We start from the raw sequence: 16,606 nt of genomic DNA, 5'->3' as shown, positions 1-16,606 counted from the left end.
TAAAGAATACACTCTTAGACAGAACCAATCAGAAGTCCGCCTGTGCTCATATAGGCATTGGTTGGGTCAAGCTCCCTGGGGAAGATGGGGCACTGTGCTGTGTTCCCTGATGTCCCAGTCTGAGACCGAGCTGTGGACTCACTAGTATAGTTTCTAGTTAACTAGGAAGTCAGTCTTATTCGGACGGAGCTGCTTGGGATCCTCTTCAGGGCAGTATTTGAAATTTCTCTTGTGGGGCAATTATTGAAGCCTGGAGGATGCTATTATTAGGTTAGTTGAAACTGAAAAGGGGAGAATAAGAAAGGATTAAAATAATTTACTGGAAAAGGGACATTTTCCTTATGACCACATGGGGCTGAGAATACCCTTTGTGAATTCTCAGGGACTCTGAGCTGTGACACATCACTGAGTTCCAGGTCATTTTCTAGTGTGGATAAGAGTTTATGTAACAAGACTGTTCTTTACACTGATTAAATGAAAGGAGATAACTCCTCCCTGGAAAAATCTGGGAGCTTTGATTTTGTAGAATTTCTATATTCCAAGCATACAATGAATTTTCTCCTAGTGTGTTGGAGTTAATAATTCAAAAATACAATGAATTAGTATTAATAATTTCTGCCATGTGCTATTAGAATGTCTAAAGTCAATGCTTTTGATTTCTTATCTGAGATATGTTAGTTGACATTATTGACATTTTAATGGCATTTACATACAACTAAAAACATGGAGGACATGTCTTCATTAATTTAATCAAAGGCATATATGGTCAACAGAAATTTATTCATTGAATACTTCCCTGTTTTTGTATGCTTGGTACTGACAGATGATGGGACTTCATAATAAATAATACATGTTTCTTGTCATCCACTTAAGCCCTCCTAGGTGGAAATAGTCATTATTTTTGCAATTTCATCCATCAAGAGATGTTAAATCCAATTTTTTAAAAATTTCTTTATATATGTATATTTTCTACTGTATAGCATGGTGACTCAGTTACACATACATGCATACATTCTTTTTATCACATTATGTATTCCATCATAATTGACTAGACAGAGTTCCCAGTGATACATAGCAGGATCCCATTGCTAATTCATTCTGAAGGCAACATTCTGCATCTATTTACCCCAAGCTCCCAGTTCCTCCTCCTCCCTCCCCTTCCCCCTTGGCAACCACAAGTCTGTTCTCCAAGTCCATGATTTTCTTTTATGTGGAAAGGTTCCTTTGTGCCATATATTAGATTCCAGATATAAGTGATATCATATGGTATTTATCTTTCTCTTTCTGACTAACTTCATTCAGGATGAGAGTTTCTAGTTCCATCCATGTTGCTGCAAATGGCATTATTTTGTTCTTTTTTATGGCTTAGTAGTATTCCATTGTGTATATATACCACATCTTCCTGCTCCAATCATCTATTAGTGGACATTTGGGTTGATTCCATGTCTTGGCTATTGTGAATAGTGCTGCAATGAACATGCATGTGCATGTGTCTTTTTTAAGTAGAGTTTTGTCCTGACCAAGGAGGTAAAGGACTTATATGCCAAGAACTATAAAACATTAATCAAGGAAATTAAATAAGATGTAAAGAAATGGAAAGATATTCCATATTTTGGGTTGGAAAAATTAATATCGTAAAAATGGCCATAGTACCCAAAGCAATCTACAGATTCAATGCAATCTCTATCAAATTACCCATGACATTTTTCATAGAAATAGAAAAAACAATCCAAAAATTTATATGGAACCACAAAAGACCCAGAATTGCCAAAGCAATACTTAAGGAAAAAAACCAAAGAGGAGGCATAACTCTTCCAGACTTCAAGCAATATTACAAAGCCACAGTAATCAAGACAGTATGGTACTGGTACCAAAACAGACATAGAGACCAATGGAACAGAATAGAGATCCCATAAATAAACCCAGACACCTTTGGTCAATTAATCTTTGACAAGGGAGGCAAGAACATAAAATGGGAATAAGATAATCTTTTCAGCAAGTATTGCTAGGAAATCTGGACAGCTGCATGCAAATCAGTGAAACCAGAACACACCCTCACACCATGCCCAAAATAAACTCAAAATGGCTGAAAAACTTAAATATAAGACAAGACACCCTCAAACTCTTGGAAGAGAACATAGGCAAAACATTTTCTGACATCAACCTTACAAATGTTTTTTTAGGTCAATCTCCCGACGAAACAGAAATAAAAGCAAAAATAAACCAATGGGACCTCATCAAACTGACAAGATTTTGCACAGCAAAGGAAACCAAAAAGAAAACAACAAGACAACTTACCAAATGGGAGTAAATCCAATCTTAACTAGGGTTTTTTGTTTGTTTGTTTTTTGTCTTTTGTCTCTTTAGGGTCACACTCATGGCATATGGAGGTTCCCAGGCTAGGGGTCCAGTTGGAGCTGTTGCTGCCGGCCTATCCCAGAGCCACTGCGATGCCATATCTGAGCTGCATTTGCTACCTGCACCACAGCTCATGGTAGTGCCAGATCCTTAACCCACTGAGCGAGGCCAGGGATTGGACCTGTAACCTCATGTTTCCTAATTGGATTTGTTTCCACTGCACCATGATGGGGACTCCAATCTTAACTAGTTTTTAATATTTGATTTCATGTTAGCAAATAGATGCCTCAGTGTTAGGAAGCAGACATCTCTCCTTGTAATAGAGGCCAATTTGGCTTAATTTTTGTGGCATTTGTAAAATGTTTCTCATGGATTGTATTGCATCTTAAAATATGAAGTATAAATAAGAAAAGAGCCTTTAACCTTTCTGTCATTTTTAGACTTGGTGCTATTTGGTAAGAGATAGAAGAAATCTTTCTATATGGTTGCCAAGGAAACAGGTGATTGATAGAAGTTTCATGTAGCCTTATTGGGAGGATGGAGTGAATGAGGTTACTTCTCAATCCTCCAGTTAATTCAGAGAAGTTCTACTTTAATCACTCTTTTTGTCCTTATTTAAGTTTTTATTAATTTTTTTAAATTAAAGTGTCATTGATTTACAATGTTGTGTTAATTTCTGCTGTACAGCAAAGTGATTCAGTTATACATATACACATATCCATTTCTTTTCAGATTCTTTCCCCCTATAGGTTATCACAGAACATTGAATAGATTTCTCTGTACTATACAGCAGGTCTCTGTTGACCATCTATTGTATATGCAGTAGTGAAAAAAATCTGCATATAGTGAACACACACATTTCAAACCCATATTGTTCAAAGGTCAAGTATAATGCCAGGAAAGAATGTAAGGGTATTAAAGGAAGATTCCCAAGGACAGAACTGTGGGGAATAACACCCCTTAAAGAGGTATTCGAAGGGGTGGGAACTGCGAATAGACTGAGGTGGAGTCTCCAGGGGAGATAGCCAGGAGAATCAAAAAGCGAAATTTCAAGAGAAAGAAAGACAGCATCCAGAGTGCCAAACTGTATCAACACAGATTAGGATGGAAGAATTTGAAGGCACTAGCTGAAGAATCATCCCTTAAGAGTAAGTCCATTGTTTTAGATAAAACTTTCTTCTGATGTTCCTCACCCAGATTATCTTAGTATCTATAATTTGAACTCCAGTAGTTCTCTGTTTACTGAGTCTGCTTGAAATTGCACCACTGTGATCTGGTTACCTGTTTCTATATCTGCCATTCTCACTTAAAGGTGGAGAATGTATCTTTATTCATTTCTGTGTCTTGACAGTACCTAGGTGGTAAATTACCTTTACCATGTATGAGGATCATGTTAAAGATAAGAGAGTGATAGGGCTGAAGGCAACAGAGATGAGAGGAGATAACTATTTATTTTATTTTGAAATGTTATTAAAATGAGTCACATGTATATTTATAGAAGTGGAATCAGTAGAACATGGGAGATTAAAAATATGGACAAAATTGAAAACACTTATGATGGAAATTCCAGGATGTAAAGAATTACATAACACCCCCTCCCCCACAGACATGGTATAAACATTATCCTTATAGAAATTTTCTTTGACACTGAAAGAAAGTGTTAACTTTATTTGCATATATAGACAGAATTTTGGGCATGGAGAAAACTATTAAGAGGTTCTCAGTCAAGTGTATAAAGGAAGATCATTTTCTGGACTCATGGTTAAATTTATGGAGAAAGAAGAGTAATATTTCATAGGGTCAAGCTATGTTTGAAGCAAACCCAAAATTCCATCAATATTAATGTTCTGGATATGGAGATGGAGACAATAGGTAGGACTTGTGAATTCAATGAAAGAACAAGTTATGGAAGAGACATTGCAGGCACAGTCCTAAGAGTTACTAAAATGATTTACAGTGGGTCTAGGACAGAAAGAAATTAAATGAAGCTCTGATGGATGATAGTGATGCAAAGGGTGAGCTGAAATACCGAAATATTTAGAGACCCATAATGCATGTGAAAATAAGAAGCTGGAGGATAGATGATTATAGCCAGAGACTGAAGATTACAGTGATGCGACCACTCAGATAAGATCAGTGATCATATTTTGAAGTTACCATATCAGCCTAATTTTGAAATCAAGTTGAAGGACAGTGAATGGAGTTAGACATAGAAATTTGAGATCAGGTTATTGGAAGATTCATTCATAGAAATGCTGATGTTCCCTATAACGTCAGGAACTGAGATTGAGAGGGAGACTGTGAGCCTTGGACCAAAGTACAAAATGAATGAATAAAAATTTGAAAAATTCTACAAATATATAATTGTCATGAAAACAGACTCTAAGTCATGGAAATAGACAATTGTAAGCAGCAAATCTGGAGATGAGTTCATCTAGAGAACATTCCTTTGTAACTAGATAAAAATTATAGCACTTATTTTTTCTTTTGCTTGGTGCGTGGGTGTAAAAAGCAAAAGGCTGATGTGAAAAGAGATCGACGTTTACCTTAAAGTCCTCATTCTCATATCCAAAGGCAACATATGTGAGCATTTTCTTGTCAGTCAGTTTGGTCAAGGGATAACCCTCAGTCAAGTAATGGCAAGTTTTTTGAAACAATACATGTGAACAGAATCCCAGGAAAAGCCAAACAACTGAATTTCATGAAGAGCAAAAGTATTACAAAGCCAGAGCACAGGAAGAACAGAACCTATAGTAGAGCTGGACCAGATCATCTTCATTTAGGCATTTCTCCATGGCATTGGCTCATTGCCTGAGCATTTTCCAGTGGAACATTGTCCTAGGACTTCCAGTTTAAACTCTAGAGAAAGTAAATATGTTTGACTCTAACTCTAATATAATTACTTAATGTAAACATGGTCTCATCATAGGCTACTGAGTAACCTATGAGTCAGGCTCTTTCTAAACATTGGCTCACTTGACTTTTGTACTTTCTGAAACTTGTTTCCATTTAGCACCTAAGAATATATTAATGTAAACAACCCTTTAATGTAACATTAACAAAATTGCACTAGTCATATTACACACCACTTGGAAGTTCATTTTTTATGGATTATAAATTATGATGTGGGGAGTATCAAGATAGACAAGTTAGTTCACAGTGACTGCTTTTATGCAAGATGAGATTTGGACTTTATTTTTTAGGAAGGGAAAGTGACATACTCAGATTTGTGTGTAAACTGATCACTTTTTACAGTGTGTAGAGGTATAATGAAGGAGGAAAATAACTGGGGTGAAAACATCGAGTTAAGAGGATTTTTTCTTTCTAGCATTTTTAAAAATTAAAGTATAGCAGTTTACTGTGTTGTGCCAATTTCTGCTGTACAGCAAAGTGACCCAGTCATGCATATTTATATACATTTCTTTTCTTATGTTATCTGCCCTCATGGTCTATCCCAAGAGAATGGATATACTTCCCTGTGCTATACAGTAGGACCTCATTGCTTACCCATTCTACATGTAATAGTTTGCATCCACCATTCCCAAACTCCCAGTCCATCCCACTCCCTGCCCCTCCCCCTTGGCAACCACAAGTCTGTTCTCTATGTCTGTGAGTCTGTTTCTGTTTTGTAGATAGGTTCGTTTGTGCCATATTTTAGATTCCACATATAAGTGTATCATTTGGAATTTCTCTTTCTCTTTCTGACTTAACTTCATTTAGTATGAGACTCTCTAGGTCCGTTCATGTTGCTGCAAATTGCATTATTTCATTCTTTTTAATGGTCATTGCATATATGCACCATATCTTCTTAATCCATTTATCTTTTGATGGACATTTAGGTTGGCCCCATGTCTTGGTTTTTGTGAGTAGTGCTGCTATGAACATGTGGGTGCATGTATGGTTTTGAATTGTAGTTTTGTCCAGATATATACCCAGGCGTGGGATTGCTGGATCATATGGTAGTTCTATATTGAGTTTTCTGAGGAACTTCCATGCTATTTTCCATAGAGGTTGTACCAATATACATTCTCACCAACAGTGTAGGAGGGTTCCCTTTTTTCCACACCCTCTCCAGCATTTCTTATTTGGAGACTTGTTAATGATGGCTCTTCTGACTGGTGTGAGGTGGTACCTTGTTGTAGTTTTGATGTGAATTTCTTTAATAAGTAGTAATGTTGAACATTTTTTCATGTGCCTGCCATCTGTATGCATTTGTTCAGATATGTCCGTTTAGGTCTTCTGTCCATTTTTCAGTTGGGTCACATTTTTGTTGTTGTTGTTGAGTTGTGCAAGTTGTTGGTATATTTTAGAGATTAAGCCCTTGTTGGTTGCATTATTGCAACTATTTTCTCCTTCTATAGGTTGTCATTTTGTTTTGTTTATGGTTTCCTTTGCTATGCAAAATCTTTTAAGTTTGATTAGGTCCTATTGGTTTATTTTTGTTTTTATTTCTATTAGTTTGGGAGACTGACCTAAGAAAACATTTGTATGGTTGATGTCAGGATGTTTTGCCTATGTTCTCTTCTAGAAGTTTTAGGGTGTTATGTCTTCTGTTTAAATCTTTAAGCCATTTTGAGTCTATTTTTGTGCATGGTGTGAGTGTATGTTCTAGTTTCATGGAATTATATGCAGCTGTGCAATTTTCCCAGCACCACTTGCTGAAGAGAGTTTTCCCCATTTTATGTTCTTGCCTCCTTTGTCAAAGATTAAGTAATTAAACCTCCTTTGTCTAGGTTTATTTCTGGGCTCTTTATTCTGTTCCATTGACCTATATGTCTGTTTTTGTACCAGTACCACATTGTCTTGATTATTATAGCTTTGTCTTATTGTCTGAAGTCTGGGAGAGTTATGCTTCCTGCTTTATTTTTTTTCTCTCAAGATTTCTGTGGCAATTCTGCATCTTTTATGGTTCTGTATAAAATTTTGGATTGTTTGTTCTAGTTCTGTGAAAAATGTCATGGTTAATTTAATATGTATCATATTAAATATATAGATTGCTTTGGGCAGTACAGCCATTTTAACAATATTGATTCTTCCAAGCCAGGAGCATGGGATGTTTTTCCATTTCTTTGAATCAGGAGGACTTTTTCTTGATTAGAGTATGGATAGTGAGAATTGGAGAGTTTCAAGAGCTATTTAGCAGGTACAGTTGGAAGGACTTGGTGATTTTTGATGTGGGAGATTAGAGAGAAAGAAGAGGAGGGTAACTACTAGGTTCCCATCTTGGGTGCTGGATGGATGGTGTCACTGATGGCTGAGATACCAAATAATGCAAGAAATTAACTTAATGGAGAATAATATACTTTGGCTTGTTGGTATCCTTGATGGGATGTAAAGAGTGAGATATCTGGTATCCAGATGGATAAAGAGAGAAATTCTAGGAAGGGTTTTGATCTGGGATGAAGGCCTTGGCAATAGGCTTGAAATTAAGCCACAAGAATGGATATGAGCTCCTACTGAGAGTGAATAGAATGAGGTAAAGCATGAACAATGAAGAGAATCTTAGAGAATACCAACATTAAAGGAGGGACACAGAGCAGCTCTAATTACCACAGTCAAATATAACTGAGAGCTTTGGAATAATTAATGTTGCAAAAGACTATAGAATTTTGCACTAAGATATTTTGAAGTTAGAACAGTGTTAGGGCTTGGGATCAGGTGGGGAGAATATATTAGGTTTATCAGATTTCACAGTGGCAGCAAATAACCCCAAGCCCTCATTGGATTAACACAATAGGCATCTATTTCTTGCTCATGGATATGATATCGATCTTGGCTTGGCTCTGGTTTGGCTGAGCTTATCTGGGATCAGATTCAGTTCTGCTCTAAATGTCTTTCATTCTGGTACCCAGGATGAAGCATCAGTAATTAGTAGGCTATATTTGTGGCAGGGGGTAAGCATTCAGGAAGCAAATGGAAAAGCACAATGCCTTGGAGTTCCTGTCATGGCTCAGTGATTAATGAATCCGACTATGAACCAGGAGGCTGTGGGTTCGATTCCTGGCCTCGCTCAGTGGGTTAAGGATCCAGCATTGCCGTGAGCTGTGGTGTAGCTCACAGACATGGCTTGGATCTGGCATGGCTGTGGCTGTGGCTGGCAGCTACAGCTCTGATTAGACCCCTAGCCTGGGAACCTCCATATGCTGCAGGTGTGGCCCGAGAAAAGACAAAAAAAAAAAAAAAACTCACAAAAAACCCACAATGCCTTAAATTTTCTACTAAAACTGTCACTTCCACTCACATTTCATTGGTCAAAGCAGTCCGTATGGCCAAATCCAATTTAGTGTTAGTTGGGAAAGCATATCTCAATCCTAAAAGTAGAGGGAGGGGTATGTTAATATTTGATGAACAGTAAACCTATCTAAACATAGTTGGCAAAATGGGTAAATGAGAAGGTCCACTATTCTTTAGAAAGTTTGAAAAATAGCCAAACATTATTAACAGTTAATATGGGTCAAACACTGTTTAAAGTTTTTAACCTATAAGGCTATAATTTAATCAGCATAAGCATCCTGCAAGTAGGAAATATTACCAATTCATTTTATAGATTAGGAAACCAAAGCACAGGATGGTTCAGCATTATGAGGAAAGACATGTAAGTAAAATACCAGAGCAAGGCCCACACCAAGACATATGATAATAAAAATGGCAAAAGTTAAAGATAAAGGGAGGATTATAAAGGCAGCAAGAGAAAAACAAAGAATTAATTATAAGGGAACCCCCCCCATAAGGCTATCAGCTGATTTCTCTACAGAAACACTACAGGTCAGAAGAGAGTGGCAAGATATATTCAAAGTTCTGAAAGGAAAAAATTTGCAGCCTAGCTTACTCTATCCAGCAAGAATATCATTTAAAATAGAAGGGGAAATAAAGAGTTTCTTCAACAAACAAAAGCTAAAAGAGTACAGCAATACCAAACCCCTTCTAAAATAAATACTGAAAGGGCTTCTCTAGATAAAAAAAGAAGCAAGAAGAAATAGGATGGAGGAAATCACAATTGGAAAGCAATTACTTAAATAAGCCAGCATACAGATCTAAAAGTGGGAAAAAAAAACCCTACACTAAAAGCAATTATAAACACAAGGAACAGTAAAAGGACAAACATAAAAATGTTAAAAAAGGACTTTAAAATCATAGAAAGTGGGGAAGGAACGTAAGAAAATCTAGACTTTTAAAAAATAATGTGTTTGAAGTTTGGAGATACCTTAGAAATCTATACATAGAACTTCCATATGACCCCGCAATCCCACTCTTGGGCATCTATCTGGACAAAACTCTACTTAAAAGAGACACATGCACCCGCATGTTCATTGCAGCACTATTCACAATAGCCAGGACATGGAAACAACCCAAATGTCCATCGACAGATGATTGGATTCGGAAGAGGTGGTATATATACAAAATGGAATACTACTCAGCCATAAAAAAGAATGACATCATGCCATTTGCAGCAGCATGGATGGAACTAGAGAATCTCATCCTGAGTGAAATGAGCCAGAAAGACAAAGACAAATATCATATGATATCACTTATAACTGGAATCTAATATCCAGCACAAATGAACATCTCCTCAGAAAAGAAAATCATGGACTTGGAGAAAAGACTTGTGGCTGCCTGATGGGAGGGGGAGGGAGTGGGAGGGATCGGGAGCTTGGGCTTATCAGACACAACTTAGAATAGATTTACAAGGAGATCCTGCTGAATAGCATTGAGAACTATGTCTAGATACTCATGTTGCAACAGAAGAAAGGGTGGGGGAAAAATGTAATTGTAATGTATACATGTAAGGATAACCTGACCCCCTTGCTGTACAGTGGGAAAAAAAAATCCTTAAAAAAAATAATGTGTTTGAGCCTATATGACTATCAGACTAAAGCAAGCAGATACAGGAAGGGGTTAACATACTTAACAGGGTAACCACAAATCAAAACCAAACATTACATTTACAAAAAGTAAATAGAAAAGTACACAAGCATAAAATGAATGGAAAGCATCCAACCAAAAAAAGAAAGAAACAAAGGAGAAATATAGAATCAACTAGAAGACAAGGTTTAAATAGGAATAAATACATATTTATCAATAATCACCACTGTTAGAGTTCATCAATGAATTTGGCAAAGTCACAGGATACAAAATTAATACACAGAAATTGACTGCATTTCTATATACTAACAACAAGACATCAGAAATAGAAATTAGGGAAATGATCCCATTTATTGTCACATCATAAAGGATAAAATTCTTAGTAATAAACCTACCTAAAGAGACAAAAGACCTGTACTCTGAAAACTAAGATGCTGATGAAAGAAATCAAAGATGACACAAACAGATGGAAAGACATACCATGAACTTGGATTGGAAGAATTAATATTATCCAAATGACTATACTGCCCAAGGCAATCTACAGATTCAATGCAATCCCTATCAAATTACCAAGGACATTTTTTTGTAGAATGAGAATAAAATATTTTAAAGTTTGTTTGGAAGTGCAAAAGACCCAGAATAATCAAAGCCATCCTGAGAAAGAAAAATGGAGCTGGATAAATCAGGCTTCCTGACTTCAGACTATACTACAAAGCTACAGTCATCAAAACCATAAGGTACTGGCACAAAGACAGAAATATAGATCAGTGTAACAGGATAGAAAGCCCAGAATTAAACCCATGCACCTACAGCCAACTAATCTATGACAAAGGAGGCAAGAATATACAGTGGAGAAAAGACAGCCCCTTGGATAAGTGGTGCTGGGAAAACTGGACAGCCACATGGAAAAGAATGAAATTGGAACACTCTCTAACACCATGCACAATAATAAACTCAAAATGGATTAAAAAGAAAGGCCTCATGGTGCAACGGTAGCACATCTGACTCCAAAATGGATTAAAGACCTAAATACAAGACCAGATACTATAAAACTCTTAGAGGAAAACATAGGCCAAACACTCTCTGACACAAACGACAGCAACATCTTCTCAAATCCACCTCCTAGAGTAATGACAGTAAAAACAAAAATAAACAAATGGGACTTAATTAAACTTAAAATTTTCTGCACAGCAAAGGAAACCCTAAAAAAAAAAAAAGAAAAATGAAAAGACAACCCACAGAATGGGAGAAAATATTGGCAAATGAAATGATTGACATGGAATTAATCTCCAAAATTTATAAACACTTTCTGAAGCTCAATACCAAAAAAGCAAATAACCCCGTCAAAAATGGGCAGAAGATATAAATAGACAATTCTCCAAAGAAGACACACAGATGGCCAAAAAAACACATGAAAAGGGGTTCAACATCACTATTAGAGAAAAGCAAATCAAAACCACTATGAGGTACCACTTTACACTGCCCAGAATGGCCATCATCCAAAAGTCTGCACACAATAAGTGCTAGAGAGGGTGTAGAGGAAAGCGAACCCTATTACACTGTTGGTTGCACAGTGGTGCAACCACTGTGGAAAACAGTATGGAGATTCCTCAGAAAACTAAAAATAGAATTACCATTTGATCTAGCAATCCCACTGCTGGGCATCTATCCAGAGAAAACCATGACTCAAAAAGACACATGTTCTCCAATGTTCATTGCAGCACTGTATACAATAGCTAAGACATGGAAACAACCTAAAGGTTCATGACAGAGGAGTTGATGCAGAAGATGGAATATTACATATACAAAATGGAATATTACTCATCCATTAAAAGGAAAGAACTAACTGCATTTTTAGCAGCATGGATGGACCTAGAAATTATCATGCTAAGTGAAGTCAGTCAGAGAGTGAGACACCAACATCAAATGCTATCACTTACATGTGGAATCTAAAAAAAGGACACACTGAACTTGATTGCAGAACAGATACTTCTTTGCAGAGCAAAGACTCACAGACTGAAAAACTTATGGTTTCCAAATGAGACAGGTTGGGGGTGGGGAGATGGGATGGGTGTTTGGGATGGAGTGCTATAAAATTTGGTTGTGATGATCATTGTACAACTATAAATGTAATAAATTTCACTGAGTAATAAAAAAATAACTACCTTAAATGTCAATGGACCGAATGCTCCAATCAGAAGACACAAAGTGGCAGATTGGTTAAAAAAGCAAATACTTCCAATCTGCTGTCCTCAAGAGACTTGCCTTAGGACAAAGGATACATATAGATTGAAAGTGAGGGGATGGGAAAATATATTTCATGCCAATGACAAGACAGGAAAGCAGGAGTTGCAATACTCATATCAGACAAAATAGACTTTAAAATGAAGGCCATAAAGAAAAACAAGGACACTATTTAATGGTAAAAGGATCCATCCAAGAAGAGGATATTACAATTGTCAATATATATGCCGCTAATATAGGAGCACCCAGATACCTCCAACAAATACTAACAGACAGCAAAGGAGAAATTGATGGGAATACAATCATAGCAGGAGCCTTTAACACCCCACTCACATCAATGGACAGATCCTCTAGACAGAAAATCAGGCAACAGAGATCCTAATTGACACAATAGAAAAATTAGACTTAATTGACATTTTCAGGACATTACATCCAAAAAAAATCAGAATATACATTCTTCTCAAGTGCACATGGAGCATTCTCAAGGATCTATCATATACTGAGTCACAAAGCTGACTTCATTCAATTTAGGAGTATAGAGATTATTTCAAGTATCTTCTCCAACCGCAATGGCATGAAACTAGAAATCAACCACAGGAAAAGAAATGAGAAAAACCTAGTTACTTGGAGACCAAACAACATGCTACTAAAAAGCCTGCAGCATATAAAAAAGATCACATACCACGACCAGGTGTGATTTATCCCAGGTGCACAAGGATGGTTCAGCATATGCAAATCAATCAACGTCATACACCATGTTAACGACAGAAAAGTAAAAAACCACATGATCATCTCAATAGATGCAGAAAAAGCATTTGATAAAGTCCAACATCCACTCATGATATAAACTCTGGAGTTCCCGTAGTGGCGCAGTAGTTAATGAATCCAACTAGGAACCATGAGGTTGTGGGTTCGGTCCCTGTCCTTGCTCAGTGGGTTAACGATCCGGCGTTGCCGTGAGCTGTGGTGGAGGTTGCAGATGTGGCTCGGATCCCGCGTTGCTGTGGCTCTGGCGTAGGCCGGTGGCTACAGCTCTGATTCGACCCCTAGCCTGGGAACATCCATATGCCGTAGGAGAGGCCCAAGAAATAGCAAAAAGACAAATAAATAAATAAATAAAAATGATAAAAACTCTTACCAAAGTGGATATAGAGGGAACATACCTTAACATAATAAAAACCATTTACAATAAACCCACTGTGAATATAATACTCAATGAAGAAAAGCTGAAATCTTTCCCACTAAAATCTTGAACAAAATAAGGATGCCCACTCTCACTACTTTTATTCAACATAGTGCTGGAAGTCCTAGCCACAGCAGTCAGACAAACAAAAGCAATACAAGGAATCCAAATTGGAAGAGAAGAGGTAAAACTGTCACTGTATGCAGATGACATGATACTATATATAGAAAACCCTAAAGACTAAACCCAAAAACTACTCAAACTGATCAACGAATTCAGCAAAGAAGCAGGATATATGACTAACATTCAGAAATCGGTTGAATTTCTGTATACTAACAATGAAATATTAGAAAAGGAATACAAAAATACAATACCTATTTTTAAATTTAATGATTTTTATTTTTTTCCATCATAGCTGGTTCACAATGTTCTGTCAATTTTCTACTGTAGAGCAAGGTGGCCCAGTCACACATGCCCATATATATTCCTTTTTCTCACATTATCATGCTCCATCATAAGTGACTAGGTATAGTTCCCAGTGTTATACAGCAGGATCTCATTGCTTATCCATTCCAAAGACAATAGTTTGCATCTATTAACCTCAAATTCCCAGTCCATCCCACTTCCTTCCCCCTTCCTCTTGGCAACCACAAGTCTGTTCTCCATGTCCATGATTTTCTTTTCTGTGGAAAGTTTCACTTGTGCCGTATAGTAGATTGCAGATAAAGTGATATATGGTATTTGTCTTTCTCTTTCTGACTTACTTCACTTAGTATGAGAGGCTCTAGTTCCATCCATGTTGCTGCAAATGACTTTATTTTGTTCTTTTTTATGGCTGAGTAGTATTCCATTGTGTATGTGTACCACATCTTTTTAATCCACTCCTCTGTTGATGGAAATTCAGGTCTTTTGCCCATTTTTGATACAATGCCTTTGATTTTTTGGGTGCAATTTTAAAAGGTACTGTATTTTTGATACAATGCCTTTGATTTTTTGGGGTGCAATTGTAAAAGTCATACCTTTCAAAATTGCACTCAAAAAAACAAATACCTGGGAATACACTTGACCAAGAAGGTGAAAGACATATGCTAAGAACTATAAAACATTAATCAAGGAATTAAAGCGTTCTCAAAGAAATGGAAAGATATCTCTTGCTCCTGGGGTGGAAAAGTTAATATTGTAAAAAATAGCCATACTACCCAAAGCAATCTACAGATTCAATGCAATCCCTATCAAATTACCCATGACATTTTTCACAGAACTAGAACAAACCATCCAAAAATTTATATGGAACCACAAAAGACCCAGAATTGCCAAAGCAATTCTGAGGAACAAAAACCAATCAGGAGGCATCACTCTCCCAGACTTCAGGCAACCTTACAAAGCCACAGTCGTGAAGACAGTGTGGTACTGGTATCAAAACAGACAGACAGACCAATGGAACAGAATAGAGATCCCATAAATAAAGCCAGACACTTATGGTCAATTAATCTTTGATAAAGGAGGCAAGAACATAAAATGGGAACAAGACAGTCTTTTCAGCAAGCATGCTGGGAAACCTGGACAACTGCATGCAGATCAGTGAAACTAGAACACACTCTCACACCATGCACAAAAATAAACTCAGTACGGCTGAAAGATTTAAATATAAGACAAGACAACCTCAAACTCTTGGAAGAGAACATAGGCAAAACATCAACCTTACAAGTGTTTCTCTGACATCAACCTTACAAATGTTTTCTTTGTCAGGTCAGTCTCCCAAGGCAACAGAAACAAAAGCAAAAATAAACCAATGGGACCTCATCAAACTGACAAGCTTTTGCACACTAAAGGTAACTATAAATGAAAACAAAAAGACATCTTACAGAATGGGGGAAAACAGTTTCAAATGATGTAACTGACAAGGGCTTAATCTCTAAAATATACAAACAACTTATACAACTCAACAGCAAAAAAGCCAACAACCCAATTGAAAAATGGGCAAAAGACCTGAATAGACATATGGCCTTTTATTTTTGCACTAGTGGACCAGGAAATAAACTTTTAATCTATTTTAAATGTCTTCAAGCATAAATTAAAGGGCAACCCAAAATGATTATTGAGAGGCACTATTCTCTATTTTATGACCAAAATTTAAGAGTTTGATTTCTAAGGCATTAATAGAGGAGGTGTCAATGCTACTATGAGCCTGTTAATTTATTGGCACCTGCCCTGGGTTGTGAGGAAAGAATACTTTCTCATTGACTCCAGAGATGGTTCTTTAGGTCTTTCACATGTTCAATTCTGGACTTCTTTCAGATCTCGGGGAAGAAAGTGTTTATGCTTTATATCCTGTCAAATATTCACAAGAAATCTCCTCTGAGTCTCCTAGACAAATGCACATGGGCGAGACATCCACTGATACAGCAGTATAGGCTCAGTTCAGAATCTGTAAAATGCAGAGGTGAGCCCTCACAAGCAGTGAGAGGAGCAGTCGGGAAACAGGGAAGAAAAGGGTTCAATAGATAGGGCTGTCTTCCCAAAATATGATACTTGTAGTTGTGATATAGATGGGCATGGGCCTGGTTGTGGTCTGCCAGTCCCAATTTGTTTCTTAGTTCTTCATTAATTTTGTTAAGGGGTCATAAAACCTAACATTTGCTTTCTTCAAAAACACATCTGCCTACCAGTATCTGAGAGGCAATAATGATATGCCTCCACAGGTAGTAGAGAACATGCCTGGGTATATATGTTTTTGGTTTAGTTTAGTCATCTTATTTATTGAGGTTTAAAACACATAAATAAGGTGTAGTTAACAATACTGTATTAAGCACTTAAAATTTGTTGTTCAGTAGAGCTCATGTTGAATGTTCTTGTCATAGTATGAGAAGTGATTAAGTGTACTCATCTTAAAGATACAGCTTGGTGATTTTTGATATATGTTACTCCTGTGTAACCATCACAGATCAAGATACATAA

Source organism: Sus scrofa, chromosome 5, assembly GCF_054392235.1.
Source record: "Sus scrofa isolate SSC_HxYL_T2T_F1_AM1 chromosome 5, Sscrofa_HxYL_maternal_Yorkshire_Landrace_v2.0, whole genome shotgun sequence".
Classification (NCBI taxonomy): domain Eukaryota; kingdom Metazoa; phylum Chordata; class Mammalia; order Artiodactyla; family Suidae; genus Sus; species Sus scrofa.
Note: the sequence above shows the minus strand (reverse complement) of the source record.